At 47.3% G+C, this 22,344-nt stretch overlaps 1 protein-coding gene and 1 long non-coding RNA gene across 3 annotated transcripts in view; one reads left to right on the top strand and one right to left on the bottom strand.

The window, feature by feature from the left end:
* Window positions 1-22,344, top strand: part of TET3 (tet methylcytosine dioxygenase 3) — a 99,592-nt gene that overhangs the window by 26,602 nt on the left and 50,646 nt on the right. The gene's annotated exons all lie outside the window — the stretch shown is intronic.
* On the bottom strand, window positions 5,605-12,432 carry LOC309871208. Its single transcript, XR_014315081.1, has 2 exons — window positions 5,729-12,432; window positions 5,605-5,690 (listed from the first exon to the last, which is right to left on the bottom strand). It is a non-coding gene; the product is annotated as an uncharacterized lncRNA (long non-coding RNA).

Genomic DNA, 22,344 nt, shown 5'->3' with positions numbered 1-22,344 from the left:
AGAGAGAAGCAGGCTCCTGATGAGTAGGGAGCCTTACATGGGGCTTGATCCCAGGACTCTGGGATCATGACCTGAGCTGAAGGCAGACGCTTAACTGAGCGAGCCACCCAGGCGCCTCAGTATTTTATTGTTTTAATTACAGCAGTTTTTATATAACAGTTGAGTTAAAAAAAAAAAAAAAAAAAAAAACCAAACCCAGAACTCATTTTTTCCACTTTTTTTTTTGGCTTTTCTTCTGTATTTCCTTTTCTAAATAAGCTTATAAACAACTTGTCAGATTCTGTGAAAAATGTTGTGATTTCTCAATTGGAATTACATGGAACTTACAGATTATTTAGGGGAGAAAGGAATGCTTTACAATGAGTCTTCCTATCCAGGAAATGGAAAGTATATCGGTCTCTTCTAGTCTTCTTTGTATGTCCACCAGAGTTTTAAAGTTTTGGCTCTGACACATTTCTCAATAGATTCAGATCTAAGATGTTGTAGGTCATTACTGCAGTGAGTGGGATCTTTTTCTGTTACACTTCTTTAAAAGTTTCATTTATTTAAGTAATCTCGACACCCAGCATGGGGCTCTAACTCACAGCCCCCAAGATCAAGAGTCATGTGCTCCTCTGACTGAGCCAGCCAGGCACGCCTGTGTTATACTTTTTAACCTGTTTCTGCAGGTATATTGGAAAAGTTCTGGGCTTTGTCCCTGCAGCTGTGCTGCCTGTCTCCAGTGCTCCCACTGCCTGGGCCCCAGCACCCACCCTTCCCTCATTGCCTCACAGGAAGTCTGTACTTCCCTAGGAGTACTTTAGGGCCTGGGATGACTTCCTGTGGTGAGGTGCTCGTTCCTCTCCCTCAATTCCATTTCCCAGGAGTTGGCACAAGGCCTGGCATGCAGTAAGTCCTTTTAATAAATGCTGTAGAATCAAATTGATGGGAGAGACAATGAGCTTCACCTCCTCAAAGTGTGACAGCCTAGGCCAGTCTGAGGAGCAGAATCTAACGCAGGCTTGGCTGCGAGCCTGGAGGCTGCGAGCCGGATAATAGATGGGGCACCGGCCTGTTCCCCCAATGTAGAAAGAAGGTCCTAGGCTGTTTTCCCACAGACATGCATCAGGGAGGAGCCTGTGAACCCACACCTTGTAATTACCTGGGGACTAACAGCCCACTTATCATTAACTCTCATTAGTACTAACTACTAGGAGGGGGAGCTGCCTTCTCAGTTCCCAGACACCTGAAGGAAGCCTAAAACACAAACTTACCTGCAGCTGCTCTGTGGGGATGAGGGTTCGTGGAAGCTGGAAGTAGAAATTGGCTCCACTTCTGTGTGTCCGGTCTCCTTTCTTGAGGCAGCATCTTTGTTGGTTGTCTGGCTCTTCAGAGTCCAAGACTCCTGCAAGCGTGTTCTAGATAGAGCCTGTCAACGCGCTTATCTTCCTCGCTGTGTTTGCCTTTTATTTTTATTTATTTATTTTCTAAGTAGGTTCCACGCCCAGCGTGGAGCCCAGCTGGGGGCTTGAACTCATGGCCCTGAGATCAAGGCCTGAGCTGAGATCGAGAGTTGGTCCCTTACCCGATTGAGCCACCCAGGCGCCCTGTACTTTAAACTTATAATTGGGGAATGGGAGGCACTAGTTCTCCGTGGAGCTGCCCAGTGCCAGCCCCTCTGTCCTGCCCCATAACTGCACGTTCCCGGTCTCTGCTGCCCCAAGAACTACATTGGAAATGGAGCTGTCTACCTGCCTAGGAAGCTTGCGTCTGCTGGGAGCCATGAACAAGGGACCCCCCTACTTCCCTGGGAACCATAGGAACCCCTGTTGCTGTTAAGTAGGGGCCAGATTCCTGTCTCTTGCCCTCCCTAAAAAGAAGGTGGGGAGAGGGGTCAACTTGGCTTGAAAAGAGAAAAGTGAAAAAGAAACACCAGTTAGATGTGGGCTGTGAGCTGCCTCCCTGTTGCCAGAAGGGTCGTCACATGTCGGGTTCCTTGTGTCACCAGGTTGCATTTGCAGAAGCAGTGAGCAGTTCTCATCTAGCTGGTGGTCTCTGTTCCTCCTCCCCTTTCATGTTCAGGTGGCGTAGCAGACCGAGCCCTTTCTCTGGCTTCTCTGCTGGTTTTTTAAAGTTCTCCAGGAAACCTTGGAATCAAGGGGGTAACCACAAGGTTGAGGAGGGAGGGGAAGCTCTGTTCCAGGGCTGAAGGAGGTCCCCGTGGGGGCCGCCAGCACCAGGCCAAGTCCTCGGGCCCCTCGTGGCAGCTGTGCTGCATCTCTGCCGGCCGGGGAGGAGCTGTCTTCTCAGGGCGCCACGCAGAAACCATGGCAGATGGACCTCTGTGAACCCGAAGATCTGTTCCAAGTGCATTCTCCAGGAGCAGAGTGCTTTCTGGCAGGGAGGCTAAGACACAGGGCTGTGCTGGACTTCAGCTCACCTATTGGGAGAAAACCTTTTTCTACCCCTGCCTTCCACCCACCTGTTGCCCTCTTTCAGCAGCAGGAGCCCTGGTCAACCCTGCACAGAGTAGGGGGTGGGTGGAAAGAGACCGCTGTCCCCCTGCCAACCTGTAAGACCCTCAGTTCACCCAATTTCTAAACCAGGCAAGACTTCCCTTTTTCTATACTTACCCTCACTCCCATAGGGTTATCGGCCAGGCGGGGGGCTTCTCTAAAGATAGGGGACCATCTGGTTCCATATCACCTCCGTGGACACACAGCGTTGATCACTGAGGGTAGGACCTGGAGGTCCACATCTGCAGCTGGCTTCCTGTGGGTGATTCCTGTGCACACTGGAGTGCTGCAGGCTGCAGAGTAGGTTAAAAGGGCTCTGTTTATCTGGGCTTGGTACTTGATGAGGACAGAAAGGACGTGTCTTTAAGACTGTGATTTGTGAAAAGGAAATGTGTGAGGACTTAAGAAAATCCAAGAGAGACTAAGTGTCAAAGCTGTTAAATTACAAATCAGGTCAAACTAAGAAATAGTTAAGAACTTCTTGGTTGTTGTCTGTTACAAAGATTGTAAATTTATCGCAGTAAAACTAGGAGGTTCACATAAGCACATAAAATAAAGCATCTGTAATTTCACCACTTAGAATTCCTGTTAATATTTGGGTCTTTCTAGAACAATAATATATATATATGTAAATATATATATATTTTTTATTTTAAATGCCTATTGATTTTCCCGATTGTCAACAAAGTAATACATATTTATTATAAAGTCTTTATTTTTTAATTGGCATAAAAATGGGCATAACATTTGATTCTCAGATCTCTTACTGCTCTGTTTAGTTGGGTCTCTGGACTACTATGTGAATATATTTTTATTTCCTTTGCCTCTTTGTGTGTGTGTTTCTTTATGAATTAGTAAGAGTTTCATTTATTAGTGGTATTCTCTCAGACCTTGATAAATATTACAAATTTCTTTTAATTTTTTTTTAAGATTTTATTTATTTATTTGACAGAGATCACAAATAGGCAGAGAGGCAGGCAGAGAGAGAGGAGGAAGCAGGCTCCCTGCTGAGCAGAGAGCCCGATGCGGGACTCTATCCCAGGACCCTGAGATCATGACCTGAGCCGAAGGCAGCGGCTTAACCCACTGAGCCAGCCACCCAGGCGCCCACAAATTTCTTTTAATTTTTTAATGTTTTATTTTGCTACACTTTTTTGGTGCGTGGTTATAGGATCAAATCTCCCTCCAGCTGTACATAAGTTCATTTTTTGGGGTTGTGCTAGACAGAACAGGCGCTGCTTTTACAAATTTTAAAGGGAACTGAAGCAGACTGGGCAGATAGATATAGGATAGACCAGTGCTTCTCATATTTTAATATTCATCCACATCATCTGCGAACCTCTTTATGATGCATTTTCTGATTCATCAGGTCTGTCTGGGGTGGGGCCTGAGATTCTGCATTTCTCACATGCTCACAGGTGATGCTGCTTCTGTTTATGAGACCAGACTTTAAATAGCAAGGGCCCAGAAGTTTCTAACCCTGGCTGATCACAGAAGTACTTGAACACTTTGGAACACAGAATTCTCTGAGCCTTACCCCAGAAATGTCAGGCTGTGGGACTGAGTCCCAGGTTGGTCACATGTGGCTAGGTGACTTGGAGACACTGCTTGAGCCCCTCTGAGCCCTTGGATTCCTTGTCTGTGAGAGAGTGTACTTACCTTATAGGGATCTGGGAGAATTAAATGAAAGAATAAAATCATTTTTATGACCTAGAAAAATAATGTAATAACTTTTGGTCCTGGTGCCCTTTTTTGGGAGAGGGTTGTTCTCTGATATGTTTCTACTTGTCCGGTGATTGATAGTTTTAATATTTCTACCTCTTCCTAGAAAATCTTCCTTTCATTAATATTTTCAAAGTTTTTAGTAATGCACTTCATGCCTTATTCACTGATAATAGTTACATTCCTGTTCACATTTCTAATATTGTTTATATGTTTTTCTTTTTCAAATGATTCAGCCTTGCCAGAAGTTTCTTTATTCCATTGGTCTTTTGGAGAGCCATCTCTTAGATTCCATTTATAAATACTACTACATTTTGTTTTCTAATCAACTATTTCTGTCTTTATGGATTCCTTTTTCCTACATTTTTATTTACTTTTTATTATTTTTTTTAAGTTTTATTTAAGTCTTCTCTACACCCCACATGGGGCTTGAACTCACGACCCCAATGTCAAGAGTTGCATGCTCCTCCGGCTGAGCCAGCCAGGGGCTCCTTTCCTACGTTTTTAAAGGATTCTATTTTCTATCTTCTTGGATGGAGCCTTAATTTATTTTTCTTCATGTTTCATAAAAAGTATTTATAGAAGCAGCTTTAGAAGAAATAGAAGAACTTTTCCTCTGTGAATAGCTATTATTTTCATGGACATTAATCTTCAGATCTGTAAGTGTGACTTTTTTCCCCAGAAATAGCTCTTATTTTTATACTCAAATCAGTTTACATATTAATGATATTTAAAATACATCCTTGCCATGACACAAACAAGTAGCACACATAAATTAGAAATAAATGTAGTTGTGATTTGGTTTCTTTTTTCTCCCTTGATCCTAGAGTTATTTAGGAGACTGACCAGGATTTCCAGATGTCGTGTTCCATGGTCAGAGATGGCTGAAGGCTGCCCTCCCAGGGTCATACTGCGTGTCCAGGCTGTGTTCCGTGTTGTGGGCTGCGTGTTCTGGTGGAGTTAGTGCATGCATGCTGGCTGAAGCTTCTGGTTACTTCTGGTTAGCCTCTGGAGTGTGCACCAGAGGAACCGTCTGTCCCCCGTGCATGTGGAGGGAAGGGGTCTCTGGAGGAGAACAAGGTGGTCTGTTTTCCAAAGCTTTCTGCTTCTCCTGACAGCCTTCTGGGCATTTACTTGCTTTCTGCACTGAGGTTCTTGTCAGGTATCTAGAGTGGTGTCTGGGGCTCACCATCCCTTGCTGTTCGGAAGCTGGAGTCTGGGTGGAGGGAGGACTTGAGTCAGAGACCCTGAGTTCCAGAGCCCTCCTGGTGCTATCAAGGAGCTGTCCTCTTCCTGTGCCTAAAATGTGGAGAATGTTACCTTCTTACAGAGACTAGGAGAGTCTTATCAATCATCTAATAACATGGGGTGCCTGGGTGGCTCAGTGGGTTAAAGCCTCTGCCTTTGGCTTGGGTCATGATTCCAGGGTCCAGGGATCAAGCCCCGCATCAGGCTGTCTGCTTGGCAGGGAGGCTGCTTCCTCCTCTCTCTCTGCCTGCCTCGCTGCCTACTTGTGATCAGTCTGTCAAATAAAATAAAATCTTAAAAAAAAGAATCATCTAATAACGTAATTCTTTTAAAAAGTATTTTATTTTTGGCGTACTTTCAGAGTTTCAGAAAAGTTGCAAGACTAGTACAAGGAATTCTCTTCACTCAGATTTCCAAATGTTAACATTTTACTACATGCGCTTTGCTTTCTTTTTCTAATTTTTATATGAACCATTTGAAAGTAAGTAGCAGACATGATTCCTTTTACTTCTAACCACCTGAGTGTGGATTTTCTTTTTTTTTATATTTTAAAGATTTTATCTTATAAGTAATAAGTAATTTTTTAATATTTTAAAGATTTTGTCTTATAAGTAATCTCTGTACCCAACCTGGGGCTCAAACTTACAACCCCGACATCAAGAGTTGCATGTTCCACCGACTGAGCCAGCCAGGCACCCTGAGTGTGGATTTTCTATAGTCACATAAATTAATACAGTGCCATGATAAACCAGGAAATGAACATACATACAGTACTACTACAGACCTTATCTACAGACTTTATGAACACTAGCATTATTAACATAAATGAACCTACAGGCATTATTTAGATTTTGCCCATTGTCACAGTCTGTTTCATAAGGAAAAAAACCCCACAAAGTCACACATATTCAGTGCTTAGGTTTCTTAGTCTCCTTTAACCTGGAGTGGATCCTCAGTTTTCTCTAACACATGTAAAGAATTTTTTAAGAGTGGATGAGGAATTTGAGGCCCAGCGAGATAAAATGTTATCCAGGGCTTATAGGAAGCCAACCTTAGAAGATGTGAGGGTCCCACCTGGCAAGCTGATGTCTCTGCTGGTCACATGCCCACCCCCAGCTCCAGGTGAACATCTTGCTGCTAGGTCTTTGTATCATCAGCCACCTGTCCTCTTCTGCCCTTGCCTTTTGCCCTCTGTTTTAGCAATGCCGGGCCACAGCACCCCACCCCCACCCCTTTCCTAGCTGATCTTGGTTTGGCCAGAGATCAAGGCCATAGCTGGGGAGAGAGAGGGACTTTAAAACTGGTCCAGCCTTTCCCTTGAGATGAAGGCTGAGGAGCAAGGATCGTGGCCTTGGGGGTTCACAGCTGCTGGTTTCTGAGGACTGACACCCCCAGGTTGGGGATGTGGTTTTCAGATCTCCCTCCCCCATTAGTTTTGGAGTTAGTGGCTAGGACTTGTTCATCTCCAGCCCAAAGTGGGAACATGGGATATGTCTGGAGGCTGGGCCTGAGTGTGCAAGTCACCAGCTCACCTGCCTGTGTCCTCTCCCAGAGGTTCTAGAATGGTCTTTTCATAACAAAGGGCTTGTATTGTGGGTATTAAAAACACTACTCCGGTTTTCAACAAAATGGTTTGCATTTAACTTTTTAAAGGACATGCTAATTGCTTAATACATATTCTTTGTCTTATTTTGCTTTTATTTTACTGAATCTCTGGCAGACTCCCCTCCCCCATTTTTCTTTTCCTTCTTATTCTCCTTCTTCAGTAAGGGCCTTTTGAACCCACCTGCATTTTGTGACTGTTCCCTGTGACTGCATAGCTGATCACTGGAGTTTGTGGCAGTGAATCTTGGGTTGGGGGACCCTTGCTTATGCATCTTCAGAACGCAGCTCTTTCTTTCTCAACTCACAGCTTATGGCCACACCATCTTGCTTTCCCCTCCTCACAGGAGGTACCATGCTCCTGCTGTCCTGGGGAGGCTCTTCCCTTCCAAGTGTAGCGACGGAATGGGAGGGGGTCTCCCTATCCTGACCACCAGCACTCACCCTGAAATAAGACCCCTCTTATTCTCACTTTCACTTGTGACCCAGTGGGGAAATGGAAATGTCAAACCCATGTGAGGGAATTAAAAGGGGAGTTTCTACCGAGGTTCCTGCCGTTCCTCTGTCCCTTACCTTTCAGCTTCGGGGTGGGCTCTCCAGCTCAGCCATCTCCTTGTGAGCGTGTGTTGTTTCTGCTTTTTGTCCTAAGGCTTCTTACAGGGAGGGAGATACAGGTTTCCTCTAAAGGATTTTCCTAAATTACAATTTTATTTTGATATAATTCACATCACACGCAATTCACCCATGCCAGGGCATGGGAAACGCTATGGGAAAATACCTAGGATACAGTCAGGGAAGAGCTAAGTATTTAAAAATCCTGAATATACTCAGTGACCCCAATTTTATAAACTGTATGCCAGTTGCATGCAGGGGGGGGGGGCATCAAATGTAAACTATAGTCCTCCCCGGGAAGTGGCAACTCCTTGTTTTTACTTCTTTGTTTTCCACTTCGCAGGGAGGGAGTCTTCTGTTCTTCCGTCCCTCTCAGCGTCTTCTACTGAAACTCGCCTTTACCTTTCTTGTCATTCTATTCTTAGGACCCTGCTTGATTCCTTTGGGTCATCCACCAGAGTTTTCCTTGGCTCTGTAATGAGTTTTAGTGTGCCTGTGATAATTCTGTCAGTAGCTGCACAAAGGGCAGCTTCACTCAGAGATAAACTCATAATTAATATCAGTTTTCATTGCTTTCATCGCAGACTCAAAGCCACAGAGTCTGTAGCCTAGATTTATGCTGCCATACACACTTCAGAGGGATTGGTCTGGGTCTATCCTAGAGAAACCTTCCCTTGAATGAGATCTAAGATGAGTCCAGACATCCCTAACATCTTTGTTCATGAGGCAGAGACAGCTCACCCAGTCCTGCCTCCCCAGTCCCTGCAAGTAACACTCACCGAGTAAGTTCTCCACACGTGCTTGCTGGAAGCGTGCCTGACTTAACATACATGTACGCTCTACATGAAAGGCCTGATGGTTAGGATGTGCTGCTAGCATCATTAGGTGAAATTTTAGTATTCTGTGGGGCCACTCTAGCTCTTCCTGCTTTTTCTTCTTTCTTTCTGCTTTAACAAAACAAAACAAAACAAAAAAAACACACTACTTTCCGGCTTGTGCCCCTTGCCTGCATGGTTTTATGTGGTTACAGTCACGACCTTCGTACAGTCTGGGATTCTGCTGTTTTTCCTGCCCATTTTATCCAACATATTCCCTTAGCGTTCATGGTTTATAGTTTTTGAGGATTCTCTAATATTCCATTGAGTTGTATTCTAATTTACCCAATTGTTGCCCTCCTCCGGAGTTTTCAGTTTTCACTAATGTGTAGAAAAGATGTTTTGAAAAAACACAAAATTCTAAACCTAAGTTCATAAGAGCAAGGTGGCAGGATCTTTATTGCCCTTGATATGCGTCTCTGTCTACCTACCTACTTACCTGCCTATCCACTTGCCTAGATGTGAACCAAAAGAAAAGATTGAAGCAGTGAATTAGGCGCACTGGTCTGGGAGTTGGGGCCGTGGGTTGGGGGTTCAGTGGATTGAATATGACTGACAGTGTGAGCTGAGGTGAAGGCAGAGGTCAGCTGGCCAGTCAAGGAGACTTGTACTGCAGTTATACCCTGAGAGAGAAGTGAAGAGAAAATGGGAAGAAGACAGGTCTGAACTGCTGTTGAGGGGAGCCGTTGGCAAGCCGTCTGCTTGCATATGGAAGCATAAAGGGGTCAACATCAAACCTTCATTGATGAATAACTTTTCATATGAATTTTTAAAAAAACAATGTTCAGAGGAGGAGTTGCTGGGAAAAAGGGGACAGGTGCCGAGTGAGTTGTTTTTGTTTGTTTGTTTTGTTTTGTTTTTAAGACTTTAAGTCATCTCTACATCCAGTGTGGAGCTCACACACAAGACCCCAAGATCGAGAGTCACGTACTTTTCAGACTGAGTCAGCTGGGTGCCCTTTCCCCCAACCTGCCCACTGACTTAGGTTTTAAGTGCTTTGGGCCTACACTGTATCGGTAGAAATGTTTCTTGGAGCGGGAAAGCAGGCTCGAGCTTGAGGAACAGTCTAGGAAAAAGGAAGCTTTAGTGTTATTGGTGCAGGCTGAGCTGTGGAGCCTTGGGTGGAGGGGAAGTTTCCAGGAGACCAGAAGGTAGAAGTGTGGAGAGTAGCTCTGCTGAGGGGATGAAGGAAGAAATGGAGAATGGGGGACCAAGATCTAGCAGGGTCCCAGAAACTGGGAGGGAGGTGAGTGGGGTGTGTGTCATAGGAAGGCCAGAGGGAGGACTCCCACAGTCTTCCTCATCACCCCTGACCCTCAGAAAGCATTTCTGGGACGGGGAGGGCCAGGGTTTCTCTGCCCTTTTCTCTAACACTGCAGATGGGACTTTCAGATGAACATGTACAAGAACCTAGATTACGGGCATCTTTCAGTTATCTGGGCTAACAGACTGTAGTGCCTGTGAATAATGAGACTTCATACTGAGATATGTTGTGTGATTTTTTTTCCCTAGGAGTTAAGGACAAATAGAATGTATTCGATTTGTTTGCATTCCCTAATTTCCTGTTACCAGGCTTCCCTAACTGGCATTTCTCCCCCATTTCCAGTTCTTAGCCCACTTCGTGAAGTAGGTCTTAATGACTGATGGCTGGAGGCCCCTCTGTCACAAATTACTTCTCCTCCAGATTTTTGGGTGCTGGCTTAAAGATTCATTTCTTTGAATGAAAAAAGGTGTAAGTCCTCTTGAGTTCTTGAGAAAGGAAAGGCCTGGGGCAAACTTACCGGTCAGGGGTGCAAGGGAGAGGCAGAAATCCCTGGTGTGTGGGAGCTCATTCTCCAAAAGTGGAGAAGCTTGGCAGCAGGGAGGCCATGGGCATCCACGCTCCCCTCCCGAGTTCCATTGGCTTTTGCCACTCACCAGTGTTGGAGTCTGTTGGTTGACTGTCCCCTGTTTATCTGCCCATCCACTAAAATGGATGTTGGAAGACTTACAGAGTTGCATTTGAACATGAGAGTACTTGTTTCATCCGCGATTTCCACCGGCCTTTCCAAAACTTTTTGCTGCTTTCCTCCTCAGCGTTGTCCTCCAGCCCTCCCGAGGGAACAGGAGGTTTCGAGGCCTTTGGACCCCTTTAGGCAATGTGCATGGGGCTCCTGTTCTTTTCGGGGCTGGCGCTCCGCGGGCTGTGGTGGCTGCGCGTTTGCTTTCTCCTTTGCTTCGCGTTTGGGGTGGGAGGTGGGTGGTGAGGAGCGGTGCGGGCATTCGGGCGGGTGGAGCTGTGGGAGTGCCTGGCCTCGCGGGGGGCCTCTGGGGGCTCTTCTGGACGTGCACTGCGTGGCGCGGGCGATGGCCCCAGCGGCTGCTGGAGGGGCGCGTGTGCGTGCGTGCGTGCGTGCGTGTGTGTGTGTGTGTGTGTGTGTCTTGCTGTCTGGCCAAGGAGCCGCCTCTGCGTCCTGACCTGGTTCTCGTGCGCTGGCGGCTTCGGAGGCAGCTGCTGCGCCTTTCGCCAGGCCTCAGATGTGGTCGGCTCGATTTCCTCCCGGCTGGCCCCCGGCCGGGCCGCCACCGGCTGCTGGAGGCAGGGGCTTGCGTCGGGAAAGCTGGCCGCCTCGGCCCAAGATCAGGAGACTGCGCCCAGCCTGGGCTCCCCGCCCCCACCCAGCGCGCACCGGCTCCTGCTGCCTGCGGGGTCGCTTCGGGGGGGAGGTGGGGGAGGATTGCGCTGCTGCCCAGGGAGGCGGCTTCCGCAGCGGTGCACTTTGCAGGGCTTTACCATGGACTTGGGGTGGGAGCACTTCGAGCCGCAGAGAACTTTTAACGGGTGGGGAACTTCAGCCTCTGCACCCCACTTCAACCAAACCCTGTCTTCCCCTCCCCCCTTACGGCTCATCTTGTAGGACTTTCGCTGTTCTGTCCGTGTGTGTGTGTGTGTGTGTGTGTGTGTGTGTGTGTTGTGTGTTGGGGGATGGGTAGTACAAACTCTCTACCAAGAGAAATAGCAAGAAGAAACTTCACCCTACACATTCCTTTCCAGGAAGCTCCCGTCTAGTTTTTGTTCAGAGGTTAGTGTATGCCGTTTCAGGTGTGTTGTCCATACTCTGTTCTAAGACTTACTGCCTACAATACCTACAATAAAGTCTGGAGATTATGAACAAGGTAATATTCACATTTGGTACCACCCCGAGATGAGCACTGTTACCGTTTCTGCACATTTTCCTTTGGTGTTCTGTTGGTGTGTGTTGTGGATGGAATTCTTAAATTGGGTAATATTTTGGATCTTGTTTCTTTTCTCCACTTCAGATGCCTCCCCTGTCATAAAACCCCTCAGAAAGCATCTATTTATGAGTACATTCTTGAGTTTCTTTTTTTGTTGAAGACATTTCCCTGTGTTTTTATAAAAATGTCCCTTTTTTTTTAAATCATTTTAAGCAGTTATACATCTACTGGTAAAGTAGCGTGTATTGTAATTTTTTGTGTGTATTACTTGCAATGTATATTTCGCCTAGTGTTTTATGTACATTAAACAGATAAAGCATGATAATGCACACATGAAGTACCTACCCAAGATAAAAATTGAATTAAAAAAAAGATTTAAAGAAAAAAACTGAGTTGTTTCCCCTAACCTTGTAGTCTTTCATTACCTCCAGAGGTTACCACTCCCTTGAATTTTGTGTTTATCATTCCCTTGCTTAAAAAAGAAAAAAAGTTTTAATTACATACCTTTAATTAAATTTCTTATAGCACATTTAATTTTATTTTTTGTTTGAACTTTTTTGAATTGGTAGACTATATATAGCCTTTTAAGCCTTGCCTTTTTTTTTTTTTTTTAATTTAGCTTAGTCTAGTTTCTGAGATTTGTTTGTGCTCCTGTGGTTCATTTGTTTGCACTACTATATAATATTCCATAGTCACTCCGTGGTTGGTGGCGCTTAGAATATTTCCAGGATTTGAGTTTTATGCGTAATGCTACAGTAAACATTTGTGTACATATCTCTGATGCACATTTGCAAAGTTTCTCTGGGAGTGGAATTGCAAGACTGTAGGGTAGGTGTATGTTTAACATTAAAAGAAAGAACCACAGACCTTTCCAGAATGGTTTTTCTATTTTGGCTTCTACCAGTGGTATATGAGAAAAACATTCCTGCTAAACCCCACCATCACTTGGTATGAAACTAAAGTTTTCACCCCTTCCTGTGTACCTGGTACTGTTGAAAGTGCTCGTCATATGTTAATTTGTTTAATCATGACAACCGTGTGAGGTAAGGTACTATTATGAACCCCAGAAATACAGAAGAGGAAACAGAGGCACAGACAGGTTAATGATTAACCCCAGATTTACACATAAAGAAATGAGACACAGAGAAGTTAACTTGTGCAAAGTCACGCAACTAGTAAGTGGTAAGGGCAGGCAGGATATGAACTAAAAATTTTTTTTTTAATTTCGAGATCTTGTTTATTTTACAAAAATTAGTTATTAAAATAATAGAGTAAGCTAGAATCCACTTAACCAAGATATCTTAGCAGCCTGCTGTACCATGAGTAAAATAAAGAGGTATGTTAATACATGTACAAAATAACACTTAGGATGAAAGAATGCATATTTATATGCTTTATTTTTCAAGGAAAGGTTGCCCATGGAAGAAAAGGCCTGAGACAAGTATTCATAAGAGCAGCAACAACATATGCTATGGACATCATACCAGTACTTATTTTATTTTATTTTTATTATTTTTAAGGATTTTATTTGTGTGACAGAGAACACAAGTAGGCAGAGAGGCAGGCAGAGAGAGAGAGGAGGAAGCAGGCTCCCTGCTGAGCAGAGTCCATCCCACAACTCTGGGATCATGACCTAAGCCAAAGGCAGTTGCTTCACCAACTGAGCCACCCAGGCATCCCAAGCTGAGTACTTTTTTGTATTTATTCCCATGTTCTTTTCATGAAGAAAAACCAACATAACATATTAAAACCATTAAAACATAACATTTTAAAACCATTCCCCTATCTTTGGGGCACTTAGGTTATTTGTAATTCTTGGCTATTAATGCTTCAGGGGAAGTCTCTGGCACATGAAACTTTTTAATTTCTTCTGTTGTCTTATTTATTTTGTTTACATTTCCTGAAGTGAGATTAGGAACACTTCATGATGAAAAATTGCTGTGCTCTACTGGGTTGCTGTGTGATGCTGGTGAGGTGAACTTAGCCTCTCTGTGTTCAGGGTCCTCATCTGTGGAGGTACATCTCCACTGTATAGGAGTCTGTGATGATTGGAGGAGACAAGTGAGTGTGCAGTGATTAGATTGATACTCTTAAGAGTGCTTCATCAAAGTTACTAGACTTTTCCTAGTTCCTCTTCTTTTTCTTTCTTCCCTGAAACCATATTGGTTACTGTTGGGTTAGAAGGCATGAATGGTCAGAGCCCTGTGCTTCTGCCAGATAAGGTGACCTCAGGGAATTAGGCCTGAGGTCACTGGGTCTAATTCAGCTTTTTCCCAAGCATCACCCCAGGCATTGAGAGAACTGCTACATTTGCATCCAATTTGTAGTAGGAAAAAAATTAGATTTTAAAGTGTTTTATTGATACGTACATTACTAACCACAAGAGCCCACTATCTCCCCCCACCTCATGCAAGAACACCCTTTGCCAATACGTGACAGTCTCTAAAGTTAGACCTAACTCTGCAGGATTTGCTGTCTGCAGAGAGCTTGGGTGTGGAGAGTGTAGACATGGGACAGGGCTAGCCAGCATACACACCCTCACACTCAGACCCACACACAGACACATGCGGGCACATGAACACATCTCTGAAAGGGCTCCCCTAAAAGTCTCTTTTTCCCCAGTAAAATCCCAGGAGGGGAGAATCCTCTTAAGAGATGAATAATTGATCACCTCTAGACAGAACGTGCCGTAAACACAGCCCCTGTGCTGAGAGGTGGGGCCTTCAGTTGGAGGAGGGGTGTAGGAAGGATTTGGCTGCTGCCCTCTAGGACTGGGGGAGAGGGCGGAGCTGGGAGGTCCAGCTCCTTGAACAGCTGCTGGAGGGCAGAGGAGTGGAGTTGCTGGCGCAGGCTGTTGGGAAAGCGCTGGGTGGGGTCTGTTGGCCAGCTGGATGGGGAGCAGCCACTACTATCTTGGAATCCCAGAAGAATTCATTCTTGGAGATTCCTCCATAGAGGATGCACCCAAGACCAGCCCTGCCCCCCAGCCACTGGCCTTTGGTGGAGGCGGACTACAGACTTCTCCATCCTGGCTGGAAAGACCTTCCCAGACACGCTTCTTCCAACATGGTGCGTAAGTGCTGCCCACCCACGGAGCAGCCCCCTGGACCCTGTGCCTCTTTGGGCTTCCCCTTCCCTAGAGGCCCTAGGATGGTATGGCCGGCAGGGACTCTTGATCTCTCAAGATAGCAGTCTTTAACCTCCTTCCTTCTGTTCCCCTTTGATAGGAGATTGCTGATTTGGTTTCAGTGTGCTGATACTCTGAGAGCCAGGAAGGACTTGGAAAATCCTTTGTCTTTTCGGCCCCGCTCCCTGTGTTATAGGCAAAATGAGATGTTTGGCATTTGGTGGCGGAGTCCACACTTCTCTGGAGCCCCTCAGGTGGGGAGGGTGGGCTGCTGTTGTTGGATACCTGCAGATGTCAGCGGACCAGCTGTGGGGGATTGGGAGTGGAAGAAGGGAGTTGGTTGTAGGAGAAGAGATGGGTGGGCCCTTGGAGTCCTGAGCGGGCACGGTGCAGGAACCAATTCCAGGAGAGGTTCGTGGACCCTCAGAGAAGGATCTGGAGTCCCCTCAGGGTGCAATCCTGGGATTGGTGTAATGTATGCACAGGTCCACTCTTAATAGAGCGGGGCGCGGCATTAAGTCTCTGCTTGGATCTGAGAAGGGCATTTACTCTGCCTGTCTTCCAGGAACAAGCCCCTGTTGCCCCCCATTGAGGGGAGAGCACCCCCAGCTTGGATAAGGCACAGCCTGGGATGGGAATGGACTGGGTAAGGTTGGGTATGTGCATCCCAGTGAGGCCAGGGTGTGGTTCTGTACCTGGAAGGTGGCCGTAAATAGGGACCCACTTTGGCTGGGCCTTCCCATGGCGGGCGGGTTAGGGGCAGGCCATTCCCGGGTCCGATGTCAGATTCCCCAGTCACTCGTGGTGAAGGTGTTCCCGGTGCTGGCTGCCTTGCAGACCTCTGCTGGGTGTGCTCTGTGGTGGGCCTGTGGTAGGGAAGCAGCCTCCAGCTCTGCCCAGGATTTCACAGGCCCTCCTCTCTAGGTATGGGGCTGAAGGGACAGGTCCCAGCCAGGTGCTGGGAGGAAGAAGCAGCAGGTCCTTTGGGACATATACTGAGTACTGTATGCTCCGTCCTGAGGGTGTGGCGGAAGCTCCAGTGTGGGTGCTTACGGTGCAGTTGGTCAGATTCACAGGAAGAGAGAGAGATCCCCCGCCAGACGGAGGCTGTGTGTGGGGACCGTAGGATCTGGCTCAGACCCCGTGGTCAGCAGGTCTGGTGAGGTAGGGCTCTATCGGGAGGCGATTGATTCTGTTTCCTGGCTCAGCCCCTGCACTGAGTCATCCGCTCCCGCAAGCATGGCCCAGTCTCACCTCTCTGCTCATGCAGGCCCTTATCACTGATTGGGACCTCAGTGTCCCAACTGGTCTTTAGGCCACCAACCTTGCAGTCTGCAGTCTGAATTCTACAGGGTCACCTGATTGCCCCTCCTTTTTTTTAAAGATTTTATTTATTTATTTGACAGAGAGAAATCACAAGTAGATGGAGAGGCAGGCAGAGAGAGAGAGAGAGAGAGGGAAGCAGGCTCCCCGCCGAGCAGAGAGCCCGATGCAGGACTCGATCCCAGGACCCTGAGATCATGACCTGAGCCAAAGGCAGCGGCTTAACCCACTGAGCCACCCAGGCGCCCCCCCTCCTAAAATGTACATCTGCTCTGTTTTGTTCACACTGTGAGCCACACACCTGTCCTCTCCTTGCTCGGCAGTTATCTTTCCCTGCCCCCCACCTCACCCCAGGATTGTGTGCCTTTGCATCTGCTCCTCCCTCCATCTGGAATTCCTCCACCCCTCCCCCTCCCAAATACCTGCCCAGCTTTCCAGCTTCATCAAAGGTTACTTTGAAGTGAGGTCCTTTTTTTTTTTTTTTTTTTTTTAAGTAAACTACGTCCAACACCGGGCACCCCAAAGTGAGATCCTTCTTTTTTTTTTTTTTTTAATTTAAAAAAAATTTTTTAAAAGATTTTATTATATTTATTTAACAGAGAGAGAGATCATAAGTAGGCAGAGAGGCAGGTAGAGAGAGATGGGGAGAAGCAGGCTCACTGCTGAGCAGAGAGCCCGATTCGGGGCTCGATCCCAGGACCCTGAGATCATGACCTGAGCCAAAGGCAGAGGCTTAACCCACTGAGCCCCCCATGGGCCCCAGGTGAGATCATTCTTGATACACATGTGCACTTGGCCTGTGCCCTCCGTGTAGACAGCTTTTATAGCACTGACAAGGCTTTATGGTGTTTGTTTATAGTCTCTCTTTTCACTCATTAACGTCTTGGTGTTCCTGGAATAGACTGTTCTTTATGCCACCCCAAAATTTAGTGGCATAAAGCAGTGATTTTATTATGCTCTTGGAGACTTTGGATTCAGAAGTCAGGACAGACATGCAGGGGAAGCTTATCTCTGGTCCCTGACGTTTAGGGCCTTGGCTGGGGAGGCTCAAAACCTGGAGGTAACTCGACCCCTGGGCTTGAATCCTTGAAGGGCCCCTTCCCGCACACGTTTGGCAGGTGATGGCAGCTGTTGGCTGGGACTTCTGCTGGGAATGTCCACTCAGACACCTACATGTGCCTTTTGTATGTGGTCTGGGCTCCCTCACCCCATGGTGGCTGAGCCCCAAGAGTGTGTGTCCCCAGAGAATCAGGCAGAAGCTGTGTTGCCTTTTGCAGTCCAGCTGTGAAAGCCATGTAGGGTCATTTCCACCGCTGCCACAAGCCCGGCCAAATTCACGAGGAGGGAGCATATAGATTCCCACCTCTCCATAGGAGAAGTACATTTGGGATGGAGGGATATAATGGCCATTTTGGAAAATATAATGGCTACATGCCCCCAAGCACTTTGTGCATACACATGACATTCTCAAATTCTGGAGGGTGAGCAAAGGTGGAGTGGGAGGAGGAGTTATGAAGTGGTGCTGGGAGCCTTGAGGGAAGGTGAGGCATCATCAACAGAGATAATCAGTGGGCTGGGGCCGAGGGGGGCACATGGAGTTGCTTAAAGGAGCCGGTGGCAGATTGATAGAAAGCGTGCATACACAGCAAGGCTCAAATTAGGGAGCAAGCATGGAGGGGGAGGAGATAGAACAGAGAGGTGTTCTTGTTTAAGAATTGTCTGGGGTCTGGTGATGAGGCACATTGGAAGAGCACAGGTGATGCTGGGGTCAGGAACATTGGCGAGTGTAAGAACACTGTCCAGAATAGGAAACTGTTGCAGGTGGGGAGGGGAGTTACATTCTGTTTGAGACAAGCTGCCTCTCAGTGGGCTTGTAACATGTCCCCGGGGTTGGAGCTAGCTGGACGTCAGCTGAGAGGTCCAGACAAAAAGCAAACATTGGGGAAGATCTTTGGAGTGGGAAGGAGACATCGTGGAGAGTTTTAGAGCTGGGGCATTTGAAAGGGCCTTTCTCAACTAGCCTCCATCGTCTGGCATTGCCACTAATCACCTGATAACCCACCTTGTCCCCTTCTCAGTCTCCATTGATAAGAACTTGCTGCCTCCTGCTTGTTAGGGGGATGCGGGCCAATGCGTCAGCATCTCTGAGTGTTCACAGTCTTCCCTAAATTGAGCCTACGTTCACCTCTCTAAAGATTTACTCATTTTCTAATTCCATCCCTCAGAGTCACTCGAAACGAGTCTAATTCTGTGCCTGACAGACTTCAGATGTGTAAAGACTTTTACGAGTTTTGTCTTCAGAACCTAAAGGGACCCGTACCTCTATACTTTTGCACTGTCTAGCTTGCTCTGTGTCCCCTCACGGACTGTCTGGGCAGAGTGGGGCCATCGCTGCCCGTGCTGTGGTCCTCTTCAATCAGGTCATGCCTGCGTGTGTGTCCAGCAATGGCTTGGGACTCTTTAGTGGGCTGTGAAATCGCCTTACAAGGTTGCAGTTACAAGAAATGGAGGGAGGGATTTGTGTATCTAGTAAGAAGAAATAGTATTTTGCCACCTTGTCATATGTTTAAGCATGTAATGGATCACGTTACAGGATGTATTTGTTACTGCAGACTGTACTAAAGAAGTGGGGGAACACCCTGAGTTATAGGACCCTTTGAAGCTGCCACATCCTCCTGTTGCGTGTATCAGGAGAGAGGAAAGACTAGCTGAGGACAGAGCCTCGTGGCAGACCACTAGAGACCTCCCTCTGCCCCCCACCCAAGTTGCTACCCCACTTGAGTTTGAGCATGGTTATTCTGCCTGTGGCGAGCCAGCCTGTCCGGCCTGTCGTTCTCTACTGCTGGCCCTCGAGGGGATCACAGCAGGCCTTAGTAGACTTAAACGTCTATAGCCCAAGTCGCAAGCGCAAATGTGTGCAAAGGCTTGGCAAGTAACACAACTGAAGTGATAACTAATACAGGCAATTCAAATAATCTCTGACCGCTGGCCTTGGTGTCAAGAAAGCAGCATGGAACTGTGAGGCCGGGGGTGACCAGAGCAGAAGCCATGGCTTGTCTGCTAGGTGGAGATGCAGACCTTCAAGACGATCTGAGTTTCACGTCAAATTTGACATTTTATTTATTTATTTATTTATTTTTAAGATTTTATTTATTTGACAGAGATCACAAGTAGGCAGAGAGGCAGGCAGAGAGAGAGAGAAGAGGAAGCAGGCTTCCCGCTGAGCAGAAAGCCCGACGCGGTGCTCGATCCCAGGACCCTGGGATCATGACCCGAGCCAAAGGCAAGGCTTTAACCCACCGAGCCACCCTGGCGCGCCAAATTTGACATTTTAATATTGACAAGAGAAACAATCTAACGCTGTGTAGGCTAAACAAACCAGGTCTGTGGCTGATTTGGCCAATAGCCCTTGAGTTTGTGATCTATCAGATACAATGTCTCCCTGTCTCCTGGTCCAGTGACCCTACAACACAAAACAGTAAGGTTCCTTGGGTGTTGATGGGTTGATGGCGTTTATTGAACCTGGCTCCTTGTGGTTCCCCCAGTTACCCTCTCAGGAACCCTCCTGGGGCAGGTCTTGCTCCGGGCACCAGAGTCTGGAACGATGCTTGCTCTCTTCTTGCCGATGGCCCCTTCTCCTGACGGTGTCTTTCCTTCAGGATCCCCAGCTCGTGTTGAGGAATGTATTATAGTGGAATCCTCTGGCCGAGAAGCTGGAATGTAGCATTTCTTAAAAAATCCCCCCAGGGACGCCTGGGTGGCTCAGTTGGTTAAGCAGCTGCCTTTGGCTCAGGTCATGATCCCAGCATTCTGGGATCGAGTCCCACATCGGGCTCCTTGCTCGGCAGGGAGCCTGCTTCTCCCTCTGCCTCTGCCTGCCATTCTGTCTGCCTGTGCTCGCTCTCTCTCCCTCTCTCTCTCTCTGATACATAAATAAAATCTTAAAAAAAAAAAAAAATCCCCCCGCCCGTCCTGACTTCCCTTCCCTCAGTTCTTTGTCCACTCTTCCCTTCCTTCTCTTTTTGGCCGAAAGAGCATTTTCTTTCCCAGGGAAGTCAGAGGCCCGAGCGCCAGCCTAGCCCTTCCTCGTTCTTGTTCACAAACCAAAAATAACTTTTTAAATCCTTTTAGTTGTCTTGACCATTTTGGGGAAGCCTCAGCTCCCTCAGCATCAGTCTTCCTGACACTGTTTCTGTAAGTCCATGCTACCCCCTCAAGTTCCTTCAGGGTTATGTGTGCTCCTGCTATCTTTTACACACAAGCAGGTAAAATTCGGCCACTTCAGACTTCATTGCCTTTGTCGTCATGGTAGTTTTAGGTTTCTGAGAAGGAAGGAAGGGACGACTAGGTGATCAGCCACATTCCTAGAGGGAAGGTCTCGTTCCTAGTTCCAGGTTGGGAGAGACGGTCAGGGAAAGGTGGCATTTGTGCCTGGGGGCACGGGAGCCCTTTCACCCCAGGAGAGAGTATGAGTGGCAGCTGCGGGCAGCAGGCACAGAAGCAGCTAAGATGCGGACCTTGTCTTGAAGGAGCTCAAATCGGGTCGGGGAGGCAGCTGCTGGAATGATAGCAGGGGCCAGTGAAAAGTGCTGCTAAGGCCTGTACGGGGTGCCGCGGGAGCCCAGGGGACGGGATGCCATGGGAGACCAGGGCAGTCTGGGGTCTGCTGGCCAGGTCAGGGAGGAGGTTCCTCTGAGCTGGTGCTTCAAGGATAAGCCAAGGTGGTCCCACAGAGGCTGGGAAGGGCATTCCAGGCAGTGAGCCCTGCACGTGCAAAACTTGGAAAAGCATAAGGGTCCTTTAGGGCCAGAGTTGGGCAGTGATGAGGATGAGGTGGGAACCCCAGGCTGGGGTCTCTGCTCCCCTCCCACAGGGCTGATCCCAAAGCCCACCTTCCCACCTCTGCTTTGGAGCCCATGTGTGATGGCCGCCTTGCCCAGTCTGGGGACTAGTAGCGACATAACCATCTGTTTAATCCGCTTGATGTTACGACTTACAGAAAAGTTGCAAGAAGAGTACCTGGGACTCCCACATAGTAAAATTATTTACATTTTGCTTTATTTGCTTTATCATTCTCTCTATGTGTGTATATTTTTTATATGCATATCACATTTTTCTGAACCACTTGAGATTAAGTTAGAGATACTATGTTCCTTTGCCCTGAATACTTCTATGTGTGTGTGTCTGTGTGTGCGCGTGCACACGCGCGTGTGTCCCTTAAGGACAAAGACATTCTTTTACATAATCAGAGTAAAATGATTCGAGCCAAGAAGACTGAGACAGATGCAGTGTGATCTTATCCACGTCCATATTCCAGTTGCATCAGATGTCCTGTCGGTGTGCCTTCTAGCTCTTTTCCCCAGTCTGTGATCTAACTCATGAGCGTGCCTTTCTCTGTCTTGTCTCGTCAGTAAGCTGAAGATATTTGCGGAGATGTTTGTCTTTCTTGTCTTTGAAATTTTTGAAGACAACAATTCAGGTGCTTTCTAGCGTGCCTTCCAGTTTGGGTTTATCTGATGTTTCCTCACAATGGGAGGCGGGTTGTGTGTTTTGGCTGGAGTTCTGTGTGAGTGATGTTGTGTCCTTCTCAGTGTATCACATCAAGACTCTCAGGATGTAGGTTGGTCGCAGTACTGGTGGTGATGATGAGAACTCTGATCGTTTGGTTAAGGTGGCGTCTGCCAGATTTCTCTTTACAGTTGTTAACTCGGTGGTTTTTGTGGAACTGTCTTGAGACCACGTATATATCCTGAGCCCCATCAAGCTTTCACCTGCTAGTTGTAGCATTCACTGATGACTTTCCCAATCTATTGGCCCTGCTTTCTACTGTGGGCAAGAGCTTTCCTTTCTAGAGGGACGAATTCTGCAAACTGAATTTCCCATCTTTGTATTAGCTTTTAACTTGCTGGGCTGGACCCCTGGCTCCTCCTTTTTTATGCCCTCCCCCGTCTGTGTGTTTTATTGGACATCAAGTGCATAGTGGTGGTTCGTGGGCTTGGGAAGAGGCCTGGATCTCGGGCCAACCAGCGGCTTGCTTGTCACTGGCGTGACTGGCTTGGCAGGGGGCTGCCGCACATGGTGTCCGATCAGTGTTTCCCTCTGGCCTGCCTGGGACTGGGAGTGG

Source organism: Mustela nivalis (genome assembly GCF_964662115.1).
Source record: "Mustela nivalis genome assembly, chromosome: 8".
Taxonomy (NCBI): Eukaryota; Metazoa; Chordata; class Mammalia; order Carnivora; family Mustelidae; genus Mustela; species Mustela nivalis.
The sequence above is the reverse complement of the archived record's forward strand: the minus strand, read 5'-3'. Positions and strand labels throughout refer to the sequence as shown.